The sequence below is a fragment of the Psittacula echo genome, assembly GCF_963264785.1.
Source record: "Psittacula echo genome assembly, chromosome: Z".
NCBI lineage: Eukaryota > Metazoa > Chordata > Aves > Psittaciformes > Psittacidae > Psittacula > Psittacula echo.
This window is the reverse complement of record NC_137742.1, coordinates 57,118,223-57,139,527: the sequence shown is the minus strand read 5'-3', so window position 1 is coordinate 57,139,527 and position 21,305 is coordinate 57,118,223.

Below are 21,305 nucleotides of genomic sequence, written 5' to 3'. Positions count from 1 at the left end.
AGATATAACCATGGTCAAAACTATTTCTATGAAGTTCACAATTTCTGCTATGAAGCAAGGAAGAAGCCTTCAGAATCGTAATCTACATATATTTTGCAATGAAACCGTAAATATAGAGCAGCCCTAAGGTCAAAGCTATTCTGAGAGAATGAGATTGCAATGTTGCTCAGAAAATTGCTCCTTGTCTTAGCAATCTTGTTCACAGTGAGCAGCTTATGATGAAATTGAGAGAGAAACACTGAAGTTTTTGGAGAAAAAAATGCATGCAGTAAATAAGCTAAAACTTGGACATGAACTGGGAGACATGAGGCAGGGAAAACCTGTGAATTTTATTTCTCTTACTAGTAGTAAGTTGCGTTGGAGTACATTCTCTTATTTGGAAATGCCAGGTAAGAGGTGTTCTATCATTGAAAGACCAGATAGCCTCCTAGCTTTGTCCAAGTTAGTTCTTGGATGCGGCAGCAGTGGAGTCAAACAATGAATTCATTGCCTTGCACAAGGGTTTAAAATTAGCAGAGAACTCTTTGAATGACATAAAGAAAGGAAGCACAAGTGACTCATGCAAATTCTTTTTAATCATGTTGCCCAGGGAAGCTGTGAATGCTCCATCCTTGACGGTGTTTAAGGCCAGGTTGGATGAGGCCTTGGGTGGCATGGTTTAGTGTGAGGTGTCCCTGCCCATGGCAGGGGGGTTGGAACTAGATGACCTTAAGGTCCTTTCCAACCCTAACTATTCTATGATTCTATGACATAGAATAATAGAATGGTTTGGGCTAGAAGGGATGTTAAAGAACATCTAGTTCCAACCCCCTTGCTATGGACAGCAATACCTCCCACTAGACCAGGTTGCTTAAGGCCCTGTCCAACATGGCTTAAACACTGCCAGGGATGGGGTAGCCACAGCTTCTCTGGGCAACCTATGCCAGTGCTTCACCACCCTCATAGTAAAGAATTTTTTTTCTTAATGTCTAACCTAAATCTCCCTTCTGCCAGTTTAAAGCCATTCCCCCTTGTCTTATCACTACATATCCTCGTCAAAAGCCCCTCTCCAGCTCTCTTGTTGTACTCTTTAGGTACTGGAAGCTGTTCTAAGCCTTCTCTCTTAAGCTCAACCACAGAAAGAAAGCAGAAGGTAGCTGAAAGATTATCTGCTACTGATAACCATTCTTTGCTAGGAGAAAGAGGAGGCATCAACTGCACAAACATGGAAGTGCATGTCTATCATGCAGTGGAGAAGACAGATCACTTGTGGTGCTCCTCTCACTGCACTAGAGGATTTCTTGCCCCCAAGAAGTGCTTGTGTGAAAATACTGCGAAGATGAGCTTCTAACCTTCTCAACAGAGCAGAGCCAAGCAGAGAGGACTGCAAGAGGTGTGTCCAATTTCCTTAACAGCAGAATGAGACAGTTTACCTTCTGTCTTCATCACACTGATCTTGCTGGCACTGAAGCGGATGAAACATATTTTGATGACCCCTTTTGTTAGAAGGAGTTAGACCTGCAGCTGTCTGTACCAACAGCTGGGAGTGCTACATGCACATGCTGAAGATACTGCAGATGCATTTCCAACATTCAATTAATCCTAATTCCAGTGCATTTAATTAATCCTAGTTTCCCTTTCAGTGACTTTTAGCAGCAGTCAGGACATTCCCCATTGGTGGATACTACTGCTGAAGTAAAGGGCCATGCTTTTGCAGTGCACCTGGTGGGGATGGGAGGAAAGCAATCTCAATTTTTCAGCAAACTGTGTCTTTAGATGACTCTTCCAGTTATGTTTTTCTGCTGCTCCTTCTGGTGAGTAACCAGCCTGTCTCAACAGAGTAAATCCTTGTTACATATCGGGTTGTATTACTGTGCGGGATGAGGGACAATCATACCCTGCTGCCATTTAGCTGCAGGTAATAAAGTGCATATGAGAAGACCTATCACTGTCAATTTTCCTCTCACACCTCATGGTCTCCTTCAGGGTTGACATTTTGAATCTAGTTTACATTTGTTGGTTTGACAAAAATGGCGGGCTCATTGAAGGCACAGTCGAGAAAATTGACCAGCACACATCCACCTAGTGGATTTAGGAATAAACAGGTATAGTTTGTTCTCAGAAGCCTCCTTCCACACTGCTAAAAAGGCCATATTGCAAGATTTTCACAGTTAGTGCAGGAGTTAGGCAAATAAAACAAGGGGGCTATTTTAGTCCTTGACAAGGCAACAGCAAGACCCCTGGGTAGACTGATAGTGGGCTCATCTGCCTGATTAGATTGTAGTTGTTGAAAGCCAAACTGCAGTAATGGCAGACCTAGCCCAAAATATCTGGAATGGCCTAATGTTTGACCTCCAGTTTTGTATACTTTAGAGATTGTACTGTCAGCTGCTTTGAAAATATGCATGATTTTCTATCAGACAAATTTGTATCAACACTTTATTGCAAAGCTAAAACTGCCAGTTTTGCTTGATGGAAGGTGGTACTAATAAATGCTTTGCCACTATCCTCTGTTATAGTAAAGAGTAATATGCCAGATAGATAGGAAAGAACCCACCTTGTCCTTGCATTTGTACTAGACACACATATTGTTAGTTCAAATCCTGTAAATTCTGCAACAGCAGAGAAAATCTTGCTCTTCCCTATACAGGTGCATGAGAGTGGAAAGATGTGGGTGAGCTGGTGTTATCATGGCATGAGCCACAAAACTGCTGGAAAGCCATGTAATCCAGAGAGTGGATCCTTTCAGGCCAGATATTTGGTTCACCTGAGGTTGAGAATAGATCTGTTATCCTCAAGAAGAGATCCAGAGCACTGAACAGGGTTAGTAACTGTGTAGTGGAATTTAAATCACTGCTTGAGGTAAGGTTAATATAATCTGACTTTTAACAAAAGCATATCATAGATATCCTTTTACCAGACATAAGATCCAGATGTTTGAGGATAAAGATACCTGCCTTCATCTAAACTTAGCTGTGCTGTATAGTAATTGGTTTGTCATTTCAGAGGGAGTACTTATAGACTATGTTACTGTTCAATTAGAGAAGATGCATCAACCTCTGGCCTCCATGGATAAGGCTGGCAATCTTAGAAAATGACATATAATTAGAAAAAATTACAGTTTTTGCTTTCACTAATTGTTTTCCCAAAAAAGCAAACTGACATACAAGCAATCATCCAGATATGGTATATCCTCCTCAGTTATTCACTTATTACTTCCCCAGAACTTAAATGGGCAGTGAAATATTTCATTTCCCAGCCACAACATTCAAAAGAGGCATGATTTGCTGGTCAAAACTCCAGTGGTGTTTCTTATCCAAGCCATATACTTTAAAGAGTTCAGTAAAGGAATGCCTGGCTCTCTAACAAAGGAAGAAATGCAGGGCATCAAAAGCAAAAGGTAAACTGAAAAGAAAATAAATGATGATTTTGTTGTCATGATATTGGGCTGTATTTTGCATATGAAAGGTTTAATAAATAAGGAAAGATCACAAGTTAAGTGCAATGTCAAATGATGCCACATACATTCCTTCCAGCCAATACTTAGATTCTTATGAGACGTATAACAGACTACATTCCATGAGTACGCTTTCAGTCCTGCTGCACAGAGACAGGCTGACTGGGTATAATTTTCCAGGCTATCCCACACTTTGGCAGCTCATGTAAAGATGGTATCCTGAAACATAAAACCTGGATTCTCTCTGGGAGCCTCACCAAACCCACAGATTAATAGACGTGACAGGAGATTAAGGAGCTGTTTTCTATCTGTGCTTCCTAAATGAGCACAGGTCAGCCATATATTCCCATGGGGACAAGGTTCTGGCTTTGTTCTCTCTCAGTTCTTTAAAGTCACAACATGTGCTTCGTAAAACATGCCCTGCTGATGCAGTGCAAAAACTCTTACTATTGTGTCCACAGTATGCTAAACATGGTTCATCAAGGGTAGAACAGCCAGCTATGGCACAATCCAAAGTCTATAGGAAAATGCTGGATGACTTTCGCAAACTTGTGGAAATTATCGGCTCAGTTCTACTTGTTCCCCCTCAGCTGTTTATCTATCCCATGATGTGCATTGTCTAAATTTGACATTAAAAACATTCCCGAGGCAAGGAATGTCTTCAAGCACTTGAATTCCATGGTGCATCAAAGAACAGCTGAGGCTGATGCTTTGCCTTTGGTAGCTATGCTTGCATTCGAGTTTTTGGAGCCTTATGACTTTAGCTTACAGCACCCTCATTAACTTTTGAGAGCAGAACTCACATGCAAGGCAGTCCCTTGATGAGATGGGTTTCCCTGCCTGATGAGGCAGTCCATCTCTACAGGCTGCACCAAAGTGGAAGCTAGTGCATGGACAGGATATGTGACTGGGGAGTTTTTTCAGAGCTTGTGCCTGAACAGAGCTGGGGGCATGTTAAAGCTGTAATAAACAAAACTGACCTCTTTTTAAAATGTAGCTTTTGTAGGTGTATGTGTATCTCCCCTTATCTGTCCTATTTCTTAGGTTCCTTCCACTCTTCCTTAGCATGAACAGTGAGGAGTGTTGATTCAGTAAAGGGTCTTCCTAAGAGAATTATCTCCCCCCTTGAGAGAAAGCAGTGTAGAGCTTGTACCAGGGTACCAGTAATAATTTTTCACAGCTCTCATCTTCACAGTAAGCCCATAATACCAGTGGAATAGAGCATGAAAAATAAAATTACATTAGGGCTTCAATTAATTTTAATATTACCTGTAACTCAAATACTTATTGCTTGTGTGCTAGAGTTGTTACTACTTTTATAGGATTTTAAATGACAATGTTTTAAAGAGACAGCCTGCCTTGTGGAGAGTCTCTAGCTCTGAAAACAAACAAAGATCGGGCAATTTAAAAAGGTTTAAGAGTAAGCCCTCAAATGTCAGGCTGCACATTTAAACACTTCCTGTTGAAATCTAGCAAGCTGAGTTTCTTGTGAAATTTCTAGAAATTAGAAATGTATTAGAAAGCCTCTTTCAGAAAGAACTACTGTGCTTTCATGTCAAGGCTTGCCTGCAACATGAAATTGTGGAGACATAACGAATATATGAGAGGTGGGTTTAGGTTGTTTTTCTTTTTTGTTGGTGGGTTGTGGTTCTTTTTTCCCTTTAAATGACAACAAAATGACTTGGTCCTCAGCAGCTCTCAATTTGTGAATAGTTCAATCTGACTTTAAATTAAATTCATGGCTGCATCTTCCTTCATTCAAGCTATTCAAATATTCTCTTCACAACCTGCACTGAGTAACAGATAAAAATAACTGTCATGCTTAATTTATTTTAGGTGTGCAGGCAGGTTATTTGAATTTTCCACATTTGGTTTCTGAGAACAGCTGTGAGTCTTCTCCTAGGTCAGTAATGACAGTTTCTAAGAACACAAGAACTGCCCCAATGGACCAGAGCAATGGTCTTTGACAGCAGCAGTAAGAGACTTCATATATGGAGAACACCTGCACCCAGCCTGTATCTTCAGACCTGCTCCTGTACCTCCTGCAGCATCCAAACCACTAGATTATGTGTGTCATGGACAAATCTCTGCCTTGTCGCTTTCATACTTCTACGGGATCAGTTGTGCAATGGTTTGTTAATGTGGAGACATTTATCTATCTGCTTTTCTTTTCTTTTCTTTTCTTTTCTTTTCTTTTCTTTTCTTTTCTTTTCTTTTCTTTTCTTTTCTTTTCTTTTCTTTTCTTTTCTTTTCTTTTCTTTTCTTTTCTTTTCTTTTCTTTTCTTTTCTTTTCTTTTCTTCTCTTCTCTTCTCTTCTCTTCTCTTCTCTTCTCTTCTCTTCTCTTCTCTTCTCTTCTCTTTTCTTTTCTTTTCTTTTCTTTTCTTTTCTTTTCTTTTCTTTTCTTTTCTTTTCTTTTCTTTTCTTTTCTTTTCTCTTTCCTTTCCTTTCCTTTCCTTTCTTTTTTTTTCACCATCATCATCTACATGGTATGTGAACGACTGCGTTGTTCAGCACTACCACTTCGGAAACCTCTAAGAAGGATGGACAATGAATCAGTGTACTGTTGTAAGTTATGATTTGCTAGACGGCTTAGTAATTTTGGATATCTAAGGTATGACTGCAAAGGGATTGAGTGCTTAGGAATTTAAACATTCACAGTCTGAACTTCAGGCCACCTTAAAAGAGCCTCACATATTATCCAGAAGCAGAGGCAAAGTAGTCATAACTTTCAGGAATTCCAGCCTCTAGCAATGTTTGTTGCAAAGAAAGGCTCAGCAGAAAAGGTTCACATTCACTCTGGACACCCTATTTAATGAAGAATTAGGCTAGCAAAGAAAGACAGATGGCAAAAGCAGACAAGACAGTTTGGGACCCAAGGCATAATTCAGCTTTGACATAGCTAAGCTGAATGGCTATTGAAGTCAATGAGATGTTCACGTTTGTATCAGGGCTGAATTTGCTTCCCTATTTAGCAGAAAGAGGTGAATAATTGAGTTCAGATATAATTTGTGTTTGTTTGGAAAAGAAGAATGATGTTATAAAATTTTCGATGCTATCCTAAAGCCTACACTTTAAAAACTAATATATGTTACAAGCAGAGATGTTTCCTGAATAATGCAAATACAGTTGAGACCACTGCCTGGCCTAAGGCTTTGTATATACATGATGGAAGTAAACAGATGGAGAAACAAGCAGAGGCTTGTTCGGTGCAATCTGAGTGTAATAGAACTATGAATCCTTGTTCCCTGAATCTGAGCTAAATCTCTAATTTTTGTGTTTCTATAAGAGTCACTGCTGGGTGCCCAATCTCTGCTTAGAATTACAATGGGAAGTATATTAATTTTCTAAATAAACATTTGGAGAATGAGCATTGGAGGATAGCATTTCACCATTTCTGCTTTTCCCTTCTGTGTTGCTGCTTTCAGCTGCGGGGGATCTGAGAAACCATGCAGGGAGACTATAGGGGTACCAAATAATCTCCCTTTGTCTTCATCTGAGGGGCTACTCCTCTTTTCCTTTTTAATGGATCAGTGTTTGCCAAACACATCCTGGTTTGTAATTTGTTATTTTATTTTGACTATAAAATAAAAAGGTAGATCTTATCCTGGGAAAATGAGATATTACTTTGTATTTGCTGCTGTGTAACAACATCTCCAGCTACTGTGGTTTAAGGCATACTGATTGTCCTGCCTGCCTCTGTCAGGATGCTCCTGCTGGAAATCAGTGACTTGGGTAATCCTCATTAGAAAACTGGGTATTAGTTGAGACTGAGCTGCCAGAATATTGCAGAAAATGGAAGAAAAAAGGAAAGAAAAGAAAGAAAGAAAGGAAGACATATAGCATTTGTGTTCTTGTGGGTTTCTTTCCTGTCCTCCATAAATACTGGCAGGATGCTGCTTGTACAAGGAAGCAGTAAAAGATGCCTCTATAATGGGAACAGTCATGATTGTGCTGTGTATAGCCATGGTACATGTGCATGTGCCATGGTATTTCCCTCCCATCCTGTAACAGTGCACCAGCACAAATACAGCCATAAAACAACAGCAGACAATCTTTATTTGGCTTGGTGTAAGCACACTCTGCAGAACAACCTGGTCTGTAAAATAAAAAGGACGTGCCTCCATACCTAACAGTTCCCAATGCCTATGATGCACACTTATGGGACAGCAGATGCTTTTCCTCTTGATGGCTGCTATGTCATTGCTAGGCAGAGTGTTAGCTGATGGGATGTAACTGTACATACATGAGGTTTGGGGTCTGTAATTGTTCCTGTGCTGGGCACCCTGTAGGTGTACATGTTTTCCATGAGGCTCCCTGCAGATGAGAAGATATGCCTAGTAGCTTTTCTGTTCATGACTTGTCCTCTGTGCAGATGAAATGTGCATGCATGGTAACAATGAAGAGCCACGCTGGCATCAGAACTCTAGAACATGGATTATTTTAGTGCAAATATTTAGTTCAGAATATGCAAATATTATTTAGCGCAAATATTTAGTGCAAAGGCGTGATTTGAAGTGCATTTTAAAGTACCCCAACTCTTGTTTGACAGAACAGTCATAAGGCACTAACTCTTAAGTTGAGAAGCAATCTACCTTACACCTAACAACTTGGTCATATCTTAAAATACACATTAAATGTTAAAATATAGCTCATAGCATCTCTTGTACTTAATTTGTTAAAGACCACTTCCATTGCATCTTCACTTACTGTCTAAAAATAATGAGGGGTATTTCACAGATCTTAGGTTGTTTAGTACTTGAGTAAAATCAAGTGTACCAAGTTAGTTGAACAAGACACGTGTTCTATAATGCAAAATGCTATCACTTTGCTATTAGCAGTATTAAGTTGACATTAAACTAGTCAGGATTCTTGAGGGAGGTCTAACTTTACACTGTGTCAGCTGACAAGGAAAGGCTGATATATGTGTAACTGCCTTGGGTTTATTACTTTATCTGAAAACAAAAATTATAGTCTTCTGGAACCATATATTATTTCTTAAATGTGGTTGCTTTCATGATACTAATAGCTTTTGATTAAACAGTTTCTGGGAGCAGTTTTGATGTTTTTATTTATCTTATAGACCCTTCAGTTCACTTCTACCAGCACTCCTACTACATCTAACACATCACCCCCTCATTCCCCATCCATTTTGCTCGATGTTAATCTTATTTAAGAGCTATATACATTGCTGCCCAAACTATGTTGCCCTCTATCTTTCTGAAACATTCACAGTACTGTGCAAATGACAGTTTTGATTCAAATACAAATGAAAAAGAGGAACTCTAAAAGATGAACTTGCACTAAACCACACAGCCTTGCTGGAAATAAGAACTAATCCAAACGTCATCCTAACTTTTCTTTGGACAATTTGCATTATCAGAAACGTTGGAATTTGAGGTTGCTCAGAGCTAGGCCTGCACAGATGTAACTGAAAAATCTTGAAGGTGGATCAATGAGTCAAACAAGTGAAAGTCTATATAGGCAGAGTTTTAAGAAGTAAACAAATGCCAAGTAAAGTTTCTTTCATACCTTCAGCAGGCTATCCTTCATGGCTGTGCTGGAAGTTCTTTTTTTTTTAATGTATTTTTCATAAACTTTTGATGTCCAGACAACTCTCATATCTGTTTACTAGGGGAAAGAGATACACTATACTGACTCTATTCATAGAATTATAAATACTTTTACAATTTGGGAGCAGAATAGACTTTCCTTTTAAACTTAACCTTCCTCCATGGAAAGCAGGTATTTGTAATGCTAGTATATTGATTTAAATTTATGGCTTATGTAAAGTAGTACCTCCTTCCATGTAAATTTTTTAGGATCCAAGCCTACAAAGATTTACACACATGGATTCATTGTGTATCCTGGTGCCAAGAAATCAGAAACAAGGCTCCTATTGACTGCACCAGAGCTGGGACTCCAGCTGCTGCTTCCAGAGAGGGTAGTAATTGAACAGGTGAAAGTTCACCGTATTTTGTGTGATGTAGGGTCTGAGGCCAGCTTTTTGAAATGAGACATCAGAATTTTTCCACCTTTGCCCTTTTCTTGCCACATTCTAGGATACTTGTGATATACTGCAGACAAAAAAAAGTGACTCCTGTCTCAGTGAGCTTGAGATTCAGTAAGTGTGAGAAACCCAAAGGCAAATACTCAGAAAAGGATATACTGTTCAGAATTAATATAAAATATTTTTTAATAAACTCAAACCTGTATTTGTTGTTTCAGGAGAGGGGAAGATTGTCTGCACATACGTGAACACACAAACACACACACACAAGTCAGAATTCCTGTATAAAACTATTCATGGCTATGATGTCCCTGGTCAAGCTCCAGCATAAAGCCAATGAATCTTCAAAACTGATTGAAGCATTCAAAACAAAACTGGTAAGGGCTGATCCTCCACAGCAATGACTTTCCACAGAGAGACTATTTTTAAACCTGAACAGCAAATGGGAGGGAAGTTCACATCTGGAGACCTGAACGCTATCATTTTTATTGTGGCTGAACCTGACCTTTTACCTTGAGGTCTGGCAGCTTGTCTAGATCAGGTTTGGGTGTTTTGTGTTTGAAGTTAATGTTAGGCAGACACTTTGTCTGCAGGTCTGGTAAATAGCAGGTATGATGTGGACATAATGCTCTGTACAGCACAGCACTACACAAACAACACTGACAGATCCACCCCAAACCACAGGTGCTGGCTCACCAATTTCTGGGGGAAGCTGTGGGTCCAGCTCTAAATCATATGGCTGACTTTCACCCTTTGCAAAACCCATGCTTTGCCTAGCCCTGAAGTTTCGGGTTGGCTTGGCTCCTGATCTTTGTGGCCTATGCTCCTCTCTTCTCTGAATTACAGGGACAGCAGACTCATGTTTGGGCTGTGACAGCTCTGGCCTAAGGAATGATTGCAGTAAGCTGTGGTGCAAAACAAAAAATGGTCAAAAGCAAGCTTTCTGGGGTATTTCCCAAGTTTACTTTTGCCTGTTGACTTTTACTGCAGGCTAAATGATGTGTTGGTTGATATCGGAAAATAAAGACCCTAATTTGTAAATGGCATGAGGTCTCCTTGATGGACCCTCCAAGCAGCCCAGAGCCCACACCCCATGTTCAGCATTATTGCCGTGAAAAGTTGTTTTTTTGTCCACCTGCAATTTATTGTGCTGCCTGATGCTTCTTTATCTCCTCAGACCAGAGAAAATGTATAAATATTGCCTCTTACCTCCTCACACAGGACTCCCTTCAGCCTGTAGGTCTGGTTTCTCCTAGACTGACTTGCCTTCCACTCAGGTGAGGTGGGAGATGTCTGCCATGCCTTGCCTAACTAGGCGCTTGTCTGTCTTTGCTGGCCCCCACCACAAGAGTCAGAGTGGGAATGTGAAAGTGCTGAACTACAAAATATCACCTACCTGACTGCCTTCTGGGGAGCACTGATGCCATTTTGCTTCAATAGAGAGGGAATCCTGTTCCCTGCCAGTGCCAGGCACCATTTTCTAATCTATCCTGTTCATATGACTGATCAACATATGGGCCTTGAATTATCTTTCAGTTGTACTGTCACACAGCACCATGTGTTTATATGAACACAGAGTGCCAGCCTATCTCTACCAAAGCACGTAGATTTTATTCAAGAGAGGATTTAAAAAATCATAGATGAAATCATAGAATCATTCTATGATTCTATAGAATCATATAGATGATTCATATCTAGATAGAATCATATCATAGAATCATATCTATGATTCCATGATTTCATCTTAAAGACCAAAATTAATTGAACAAAGCTAGCAACTCTGTCTTGGTAACTCCGTTATGTTCAATGCTAATTATTCATATTGAAACAGGCAGAAGCCACCAGAACTGCTTTACAACCTACTGGAGAGAGTTGCTATAAACAGTAATTAATGCTTACATTTCTATCTCAAGAAGCACAATTGTCTCCACCTGAAAAACTAGACAGGTATGTTAAGGGAGAGAGCTCAGATGACCTGAGAGGGGGATGCAAACACCAAAGCCTTTGTGTTGTTCTCTCTGGAGAACATTTCTCTGATTGCTTCTCACCTCATAAATCTCTCTGGAGGGCTAAAGGATCTCAAACACATTTTTTCACTAAGATCTTTGTGGCACAAACATCTTACATTCTTGCATCAACTACCCAATTAGAGTTTTCCTTACTTTGTGCAGCAGCAGCCAGAAAAGGAGCTCATTTTGGGATCTGACATTACATCAGGTTGGAAGCTCTTTTTCCTACAGACGTCAGTATTGCCTAGGTTTTTCATGATGCACGTATGACATTGAAAGAGTGATTTGTGTCCAGGGGAGAATGAGTCCAGTAATAGCAATCACTCCCCATCAGCTGTTTGTTCTTGACAAGCTTTAGCATCTGTTAAAGGGCATTCTAGTCTTCTTACTCATAATAATGGATGCTACACTTGCGTCTTCCTTACTGGTGGTAGCATCAACCTGCATCAGAGTGCTCTCTGCTTCAGAGACATCCATGCAGAGCAGCAGTGCTCAAGGGGGTGCTGTGCAAATATGCATGTGGCTGAAGTGAAAGAAGCAGCAAGTAGGAGGGAAGGAAAAATCAGATGTTGGCCACAGTTAGCAGAGAAAGGAGCATCATCCAGTACTGACAGTATACAGCTGTGGGTCTGTTGCTGATGATGAGCTCTTCATTGTAGTGCACACTAGATTTGAAATCTTAGTGTCAGCCCTCCAGGCTTCAACTAGGAGTGCAGTGCTGGCTGGAGCCAAGAGAAATTTGCTTTTGAATCTAAACAACAAGGTTTCTGGAATTTCAATGAAAAATTCAATGAAATCACATTGAATTCCACTAATAATAATTTTGGATAGAAAGAGTTGAAGGGAATATTCTGGTAATGTCAAAGTGATATTTTTAATGTATTTCAAATAAAATATCAATTTGTGTGGTTTTGTTTTGTTTGTTGCTTCTTTCGGCATGTGTGTTGTTTGTTTGTTTTTTGAAATGCCTCCAGCTGGCAGTGAACCTTCTGATTTGGAAAAAAAACCCAGGTTTGTTTTTAAATGAATAGTTAATTCAAAACGTTTCAGTTTGTGTTCAGTGTGATAGAATGTTCTGCTCTGCTTTTGATTCGTCGTTTTCGCCAGTGAATAAAACCAGTATTAATTACTTTGCCGTAATGATTTCATCCTCCTTCAGATAAAACAGCATGCAGCAATAATTTTTGCCTCCTTCCCTTTCCTGCCCAGCACAACCCTGGCTGCCCATGCTCTGAAGGACCATACATGGTTGACTTCCAAGCCATGGTTGACTTCCTCCAAGCCAAGGCAGTGGAGGGCCAAGGAAGGTATCTCTGCAAAATAGAGGTCATGGAAGAGAAGCTGTTAGTTACATAGAAAGCAAGACCTTCACCACTGCAAGTCAAGCAGATGAGTTCATTTGGAGCACTTAACTGCATTTCATCATTACATTGCTGTCTGCCTGGTACTGTTTAATAAGCCTGTTCTCCAAAACTGGTGTTTGTTTATAGCATAGCTTATCTGGGGGCCTGTTCTGCTGTTCCCAGTTATTTGGGTCTTTATGAAGAAGTGCTGAATGAAATGGAGTGATACAAACAGATCTGTTTGACTACCCATATTATGAAATTCAAGCACATGTCTGATATTTTTAGGGCAAATGATATTCCTGGGGATTCAAAGACTAGTAGAAGGGCTACATTTTTCTCTAACTTATTTTTTGCATGTCTGTGCTCTGGAAGTATTCTTTATTTTTGACTGGACTTTCTTTTCACATAGTTGAGAAGCATGGCTTTCAGCAGCCTCTGTCACCACAATTCACTAACCCTAACTGCTTACATTTGAAAAAAAATTATTAGCTTTTCTATAAAATCTTCTTGTCAAACTTTTCTTAACGTAATTGTACTGAGTTTAAAATAACTGAACAAATAAGAAGAAAATTATGTCTGGAGCCTGTGGGGAGACAAGTGTTTTCATAGTGCGTAATATTGGTACATGCCAGGTACCCCAGGCAGTGTGACTGGAACCTCGACCCCCATTTGGCTCTTGCTGCTCTAAACAAATTCGCTGTTTGAAGTTCTGCCCACAGCAGGGGCCATCCTGAACAGAAGATCTTGCTTGTGTGCCACTCATTTTCTTTTGTAAAAGACAAAACTATTGCTTTTCCAGTGCTGCTGGTGACAGGTAGTGCATTTCTTCAGAGTAAGCTGGGTATGCTTTCTTTGGCATCTACATCAGAGCCTGTGCTGCCCCCCTGATTTTGTCTTACTGGGACTGGCTATTTACAGACTGCAATTTCTCTGGCATCCAGGGACATTTAAATACATTATTGCATCAGAGAGCATTTTTAGAACTAATTTCAATACTTTTCTTTATTTCTAGTGCTTTCTGGCAAACGTCTGCCCTGACTGACTTCCCATACAGGCATTCTGCACTCACTGGGCTGGCTCGGGGTGTATGGTCCTCATCCTGAAAGCACTTGTGGGTTGTTTTCTAAGGGGCTTGGCGGTCCTGCTTGCAGTGTTCACAGCTATTAAGCTGTGAAAGTTGTCCTTTAACATCAGACTGGATTTAATTCCTTTTAGTCTGTGGATCAGAGAGAATGGATGAGAGAAAAGAGTTGTTTTCTTTTTATTTCCACTTTCAATTACAGCTTTTAAATACTCTGAATATTGTCTAAAGCTTTCAGCCCTGATGTTTTCTCTGTAGGAGTTGTAATGAGTAGAGAAAATGAAGACGGGCAGGCTACAGCCCCCATGGTAGGTCCTGGGTTTGTTTATATTTGGCAAATGTCTGGCACACTGTGAAGATAAATCAGTAACGTAATCTCAGTATTTCCAGCTCTGTGAATTCTAAATCCTTACTTGTAAAATAAGTGAGGAAAATAAACAGTGTGTGATCTTTCAGTAGCTTTTCCACATATCTTATTATCATTTCCTCATTGTAATCAGCAGTGCTTAAGAATAGTGTCTGCAGTCTCTTAAATGCCACAAGAAAGGAGACCCAGAATATCACAGTTCTGCAGAGCCTGTACATACAACTAAAGCAAGTATTTTACAGATTTCATCCTTAGCCAGGAAGGCCAGAATAAACTGTTTTTCTTCTAGTCTCTTTCAAATGACAGCAAAGGCTCTCTCCGAATTGTTTGACTCCATGAGTTGGAGATTCAAAAAAACAGCATTAGATTTTCAGTGCAAGTCGTAGCAGCAAAAATGGGAACTTCTCTCACGCTAAGTTAAGGTCTGTTTCCTTCCCAGGCTGGTCTAAGTGGAACTATCTATCTTAATTAACTCTTCCAATTTACTAACCCTCTGACAACCTCCCACTTCTGTAACAAAAAATCCAGACTGAAATTGCAGCACTGGAGAATTTCCAGATGTGAGCCCTGTTCTCAGAGTGCAATTGCATGTGGTGTTTAACAGATTCATCACTTCATCCCATCTCACTGGTAACTTAGCCACACTTCACAATATAAAATTGCTAACCTGGTCAGCAGAAGGAAGCATCTATTCTGTTTCCCCACTGATCCGTTCATGAGCCTCTATTTCTCCAGCAATAAATTTGCTTCTACAGCTTAGCACAGCATGCTAAGATGAAACCTTTCACAGCATAATAAAAACTGAGCAGCACAACAGTCTACTTAAAAAAATGTCAGGGTTAGGTAATGTCATTTGCTTTAAATTAAACAGTATGTGTACCACAGTCCAGTGAAATATAATGATCAAGACATTCTGGTACTTGATCTGGTACTGGTGTAATACAATGATCAAGACCTGGTACTAAACAGTCTCCTTCTTTTTAAACCATACGATGCTTACAAACCACAATGCCATGCTGTCTAGAGGTAACCATACCGGCTAAAAAGCAGTGCAATCATTTTAGCATAGGGTTATGCTCAAGTGAACAGCAGGGCTAATTAGCTTATCCAGCTCCACACCCCCCCCCCAAAAGCTACCATGTTGCTGCCAGAGCTGGAGTAGACTCATCTATAGTCAGAGGAATCTGTAGCCAGTGATGCATTACACACAATGGAACACTCAAAAAGAAAGCTGAACTGATTTGTCATGTCTGAGAAAGTGACCCTTTCTCGTTTTTTCCCCTCTTCCTGATCTTCTCCCTTTGTTCTCCCATCTACAAGTAACGAAAAGTACTACCACTAGATCCTTCCTTCCTAAATCATAGCAAACCCATCACTCCTAGAAAGTGCCTGAGTGCTGTGAATGGCTGGTTTTGGTTGCAGTATAGCTTATTTTTTTTCTGGTTTGACATTGCTGTTGCAAGCAGAACCTCTTAAAAACTGTAACAAAAAGAAGACATTTTGTGCTGCTGTTTACCCAGAGCAAGCCCCACTTTCTTGCAGTCTTGTGGCAGACACTGAAGACACATCACTGCATCTCCATGAGGCAGGCTAGTGCCAATTATCCTAAATTACAGATGTAAAACATATGAAAAAACTTGGACCCACCAGAGTATTTAGGTACCTATACTTCCCATCTAAATCAAGGGGATAACATCTCTGCGTAACTTTGTAGATCTGGAGGTAGGGGACTTTCTGTGAGGTCATGCTGAACTGTTCAGAGCAGCAACAATTGGAAATGACATTTCCAAGGACCTGGGCCAGCATCTTTATTAGTGCTCAGTGAGTCCAGAAAGCTTGCTTACTTAACACTGGGAGGAAATGCTGTGTATAAAAGACAGGAGCCAATTCCTCTGAGGCAACCGAGTTGGTTTGCAGGCCAGTGTCTGTGCAGCAACACAACTCCTCACTACCCCTAATCTGGAGTGAGCCAACCGCTCTCTCTGCCGCCTGATTATTCACTCTATTCTTTTTTTGGCGGGTTGATGCTGGGAAGTTTCCTCCTTCAAGTCTGATATAGCAAACTATTTCTATGCGAGTATTTTCTTCCTTGTCTCATCTGAGAAAATGTTTTTGTCAACTAGACACTTCTGACTATGAAGCAGGTAGTTTTTATATCATGGGTAAATGTGGATGATGTTTTGCACAGCTGCACCATATTCTGTGGTTTTGTAAACTCTTTTAGGGACCAGCCTGTGTTTCCCTCATAAGCAGTTACAGAGGATTCATATGTGACTGTGCACATTGCAATGGACATCTGAGCAGACCTTTTGCAGCAGAGGAGCATTGCAAATGGCGGTCTTAGAACAGCATAAATTATTTCTTGTCAAGTTTCTGTTATTCAGTCCTACAGTTATTAGCCTTAGAGGTTTCATTCAGCTGAAAACCTTCTCATACGGTTAAATGGGGTGGAATGAAAATTAGAGTATGTACTAGGCTACGGTATGCATCAACAAATGGAACATGTACCTGTAGTGTCCAAGTGTCCAAATTAATTGCACATACTAATGCCCTTCTTTTTTTCTGGTCTTCACACAGATACTTCTGCTAATTCAGGATCATGATCCTTCCTTTTGCTATGTTAACACACCTTCTGAATTAGGAAGGTCTTCGCAAACCCAAAGAAATTTAAACGGCTATGATAACTGCTGTCAGCTGAGTCAGTTCTAGTCCTTTGGTCCTTTGGTTTCAGGCACATACAATTCTCCACTCATCCACAGAGTCTTCTAGGACAGGTAAAACTGACTTTCTGTCACTCAAACACGAGTAGTAAAAAACCCCAACTTGAAGCCCCACCTACTGCAAAACTTCAGGACTGCACTATGAAGCACCAAAGTTTTATATGCACTTGGCCATTTTCCCTTCTGTGACGCTAAAAAGTACCATATTGCAAAGGCTGAGATACATGTGTGTGTGTGCATATACATTTATCTGTATGGCTACTGGGTGAAATGAGCAGAGAGAGGGTACTTACGCAGCAATGGCTGATTTGTGGTGAGTTTCTTAAATGGCTGAGTTTAAGATGAATTTTTAAATTTCTGAGAAGGAGGTTTATGATGCCTGCCTGCATTACCCATCCTAGCACTGTTCCAAGCTTAGGTAAATGGAACATCTTGGGAAAAAACTACACAAGGGTTTTTTCCTTTTTCCTTACAAGTCAAACTATGGCAGGCTTCTTCCAGTCTTGAAACACAGAGTGCACTGCCTATGACGAACCCTGGAAGAAAGCAGCCCACTGTTTTCCTTCTAGAAGTCTTTAAATTCTTTAGCAGTTATTTCTGGGGAATTTTGTGTGTCGTATATGGAATACTTTCCTCAGTTAGGAAGTAAGTTGGCCCAGGACATACAGCCTTGCTGACCAAAGCCAATCCTTTATCTCCCACAAATATGAGAAGATGCCATATGCTTCTGGAGCAATCGGGTCTGCAATATGCTTAGCGAAGTATCACAGGGAGAGGAAAGGGAAGAGTGATGAGACAGTAACAGGTAAAAGGAGTTAATATGTGTTGAAGCATGTAATAAAAATAAGTCAGAGCAGCAGGGCACAGCAGTGGAGGAAAGGATAAAAAAACCCAACCCTGCTGAGGAGTTAGTACTTTAATTCTCTTATTGATAGAGGCAGCTCGGTGCTGTACGTCCTTGAGATCACAGAGCATCTTGAAGAGTGGTAGTTAGAGAGAAACACAGTAAAAAGACACAGAAGTAGGTGCAGTGAAAAGGCAGATTTATTTACTAGTAATACTGTACAGAGAAAAACAAAAAAAGAGAGAAGCCATAGTTACAGCATGGCTGTTGCTGGCAGTGTTCTTGGTTTTTTATTTTTGTGGTTTTTTGTACTTGTTTTTTAATCTGAAGAAAAAAACATAACAGTCAAAAAAGTACACTTCAGGTTACAAAGTACAGCAGCTATCCCCAGCAATTCTAATCCAGTGTTAGCACAGCAGTTTTACCCCAACAAAATGGGATCTTATTTACATTAGCTCACAAAGAAAGTGGGGGACTAAAGCTTAAAAAAAAAATATCAACCACAACCTACATTCACCATAAAAGCTGCATTTTACACAACATTTTCTTGAACCCCTATAAAAAGTCATTCTTTGTCTATGGAGTGAAAGTAGTTGGGAGGGACAGGAAACCTTTAGAAATGTTTTCTTTGCCTTTGTCCTGAACCGCTCTTTCCTGGCTACCTTTGCTGCAATCAGATTCAGGGGCCACTGGAAAAGCAAAAACCTTTCAAATGGATTCATCTCCTGTATCTACCCGTAAGCAGTGCCAGCATCCATACTTGCAAAATAACAGCAACAAAACTTGAGCCCATCATCAGTAAAATACCTTAATCACAGACACATACCCTCAAGGCCATCTCTAAACAGCACAGTGCTCAAGTATGTGTCACACTTCAAGCAAGTGCTTAAGATTAGTGGAGCTTAAGTGTTGCTTTCAATTGGGAACTTATACAGCTGGACAAAACTGTCTTTATTTTTGAGTTTGCCTCTCTCTGACCAGCACATTGTCTTGGAGGAGTACCAGTAGCATTTTGGCAGCTGATTTTACTGAGAATGCCTTTGCATGCTGGATCAGTCTGTGGGGAAGTTCACATTTTTCTCCCGAAACCTTTACCCTGCCAACAGCAACCTGACAATCAGTGGGGGTGGCTTGTCTTCTGCTCCTGTAAGTGGCTTCTGAATGATGATATTTTACGCACTGGGGCCTATCTAGCTCATATGGGCTTGGGGGTGCTTAGTGTATTCCCACAGAAATGTAAAGAGAGACAGCAGATATACCTAAATAGTGAGATTTTAGTAGAACCCACTGTTTGGGCAACCCATGGGATTGATAGGGAGTAGATAGGGAGAATACTCCTCTAGCATGAAACCTGCCCTAGGAATGTAGGTAAGTGTAGGAAAATGTCCAAATGCCAAGGACAGGATACTGTAATTTCTTTTTACTTGGGACTCACACCAACAGGCCTGAGGTGAGGTTTGACTGTAGTCTCTTTTCTTATCTCTCACTATCTTTGGTCATAAAAGACCACAAAAAGGGAAGCAGAGAAAGGAGGAATAAAGGAGCAGCTGAGCAATAGTGTCCAGAATGAGAGCAAGTACACAGTCAGGGAAGAGGGAGAGTCTGGAATAGAGGTGTGCAGAGGAAAAAATTTAGAATTAAAATTTAACACTGCCTCTTTTATGTTGTATTTGTGTGCAGGTATGAAATTCACCCTCACCCTCTTCAGGCACTGGGGTTTCTGAGTTCCTGGAGGGTGTTTGTCTACTTTCAAACACAGTCAGCAAGGAGACCATGCTCTAAAACTGCCTCTGCAGAAAAGTGCACTAGTTTCACAACATCATTTAAAAATCTATTTAATTAAAGGAATGAGGAGACACAGATAAAGCAGCATAAGCCTTGCTTGTAGCATATTGTTTAAAGACCAGACCCTATAGGCTTTTGTGCATGTGCTTAGATTTCATTTGTCTGGGTCATCCCATTAACTTAAGAAGTGCTGTTTGGGTGCCTTATTTTATGCTCACAGGCAAGTCTTTAGGTCTTACAAACCTAGTCAAAAGATACACAAGGTCTGAATTTCAGTATGAATCACTAACATACTAATGCAAGTTAAAACTGTACAAATATACCCAAATGGTTGGAGTTGAGTTACTTACCTAGTACTAAAAAATTAATTAAAATTCTTTGTTTTTTTTCTTTTCTAAATTTCTGAAATAGATTAATTTTTTAAAACAAACCCCTAAACCCTCATTTGAGAATAATTTGGGAAAAAATTGCAGGGAAGCTTTGCAATAGAGAACCAGCAGAGCCCCTCAAAATAAAAGAAGCTTTGGCGAACTCAAGGAAGGGGCTCAGAATTCTTCACAAATTTGCACTTAAGACAAATGGCCTATTCTCAATCCACTGAACAGCCTGAGTGAAACCACCACAGGAAAAAAGCTATAGGTTTTATAGGACTCTTCGAGCCCAGGAGGAAAAGAGCTCAGTTTCATAATGGTTTCATTTTAAATACAAGTGGGACATTTTTAAGAACTTCATGCACCCTTGTCACTATTTACAAGCTAAGTTATTATTGTAAGTTTATATTACAGGTTGGATTTATATTCTCTTTGGACTGGATGACAATCCATTTACATTCTAAACTAAGTAAATTCAGCTTTTTCATACGTCTTACTCTTTTACATACAAAAATTACAGTCCACATTTTTGTTGGATATTGTCATAGCCTGCAACCCCTGATTAAGCTCAGAACTCAAATTTACTCTTGCTGCCCAGAAGGCTCATGAAACATAATCTGAAGCAAATCCTAAACTTCCTAACAGACAGAGAAAACTGGTTGATTCTGAGTGAAGTCAGACAAAATAAAGAAGTCACGTCTCAGCCTGTGGGAAAATACCCTACTTTGTCAAAATGATTTAATTCTATTCTTTCCAGTGGTCCATCTCTTTCATTTTGAAATCTAATGTTGAATAAAGTATGACAAAATGAAAAAACTTATAGTTCTCCTATTTAGCCTTACCTCTCTACTATTGCCTACCATGTTGGCCTTCTAGATAAAGAAATTTGTTTAGCTATAGAAAGCATAGGTCCAACTCTTTCTGTGAAATACATTTACTTATTTAGCGGTGTTCATAGCAGGTATACTGGATTCTACTTTTCTAACTTTACTCTTTAAAAAGTATTGTGATCTTGCTTCCTGGAGAAAATTGTGGTTAGGTCTACAAAAGATCCCAAGAAGCTGGGCATTGTCATAAATGTATGAAAAAGTTCAAAGATTCAATGTCATGGGAAGGATGATATTCAGAAACTCAATCCCTCTTTAGGGTTTGTATCTCATTACAAAAATATTTATTCCTTAAAAAAATACACAAATGTAAAATACTACATTTTCTATTATATCCCCACATACTTTCCAAGTATGTAATTTGGATGTTGAGCTACATCAAAGGATATAACACTTCTTATTTCTTTAGCAACTCTGTATGTTATCTTTCTGCTCTGATTTGTTATAGTTC